Source organism: Chrysochloris asiatica, unplaced genomic scaffold (assembly GCF_000296735.1).
Source record: "Chrysochloris asiatica unplaced genomic scaffold, ChrAsi1.0 scaffold00086, whole genome shotgun sequence".
NCBI classification, from domain to species: domain Eukaryota; kingdom Metazoa; phylum Chordata; class Mammalia; order Afrosoricida; family Chrysochloridae; genus Chrysochloris; species Chrysochloris asiatica.
The window spans coordinates 1,466,030-1,466,933 of record NW_006408604.1 but is presented as its reverse complement, the minus strand read 5'-3'; positions in this window follow the sequence as shown (position 1 = coordinate 1,466,933).

The following is a 904-nucleotide window of genomic DNA, read 5'->3' as shown; positions in this document are numbered from 1 at the left end:
TTCATAAGGTTTTCGGTGACTAAATATTCTGAAGTAATTCGTCCCTCCTTCTTCCTAGTCTGTCTTCATCTGGAAGCTCATTTGAAACCTGTCCGCCATGGGTGACCCTGCTGATATTAAAATACCGATGGCATAGCTTTCAGAATCACAGCAACTCACAAGCTACTCCAGTATGACAAACTGACAGATGAGTGGTGGTGACTAGGTTTAGGACCCACCATAATCTGGTATGACCTCATTAATTTAGCAAAACAAAGCCTCTATTTCCAAGCAGGATTGCATTTAATGGTACAGGGGTTAGAACATCAGCAGATATTTTGGTGAAAACTCTTCAATCCATAACAAAGTTTATCTTCCTAACATGAGGGAGTCTGGGAAGAAATAATGTTGCTGGGTCCCCAGCATAAATTGTAGTGTAAAGGAATGCAGCCACTGCCAAGGCTACAGGGTGAGACCAGAGGAAGAAATGACCTGACCTCTACCTCTTCTTTCTCTCCTTTCCTTATTTGCCTCCACTTTGTTTGTTGTTTGCAGAACTCAGTTTGAAGCCAGCCTAAAACTGATGCCTAGTGATGAGGTTCATAGAAGTTAACATCTTGGGCATAGACAGAGCAAAGTAAGGTGGGGATGTTGTTAGTAAGTGCCATCAAGTTGACTCTGAATCCTAGCCTCCTTGTATAAGGTTTCCGAAGAGTGGCTGGCAGGTTTGAGCCAATGACCTTGTGGTTAGCTGTCAGTACTTATCCTACAGTGCCACACCAGGTGGGTTTGAAGGAGAGCAAATAGAAGAAAGAATAGTGTGAGGATCATACACAACTATTTTCATATTCTTAAAATTAACATTAAAAAAATAGCTTTGTAACACTTTGTCACATAGATATACCGTAATCCAAATAGATTATCT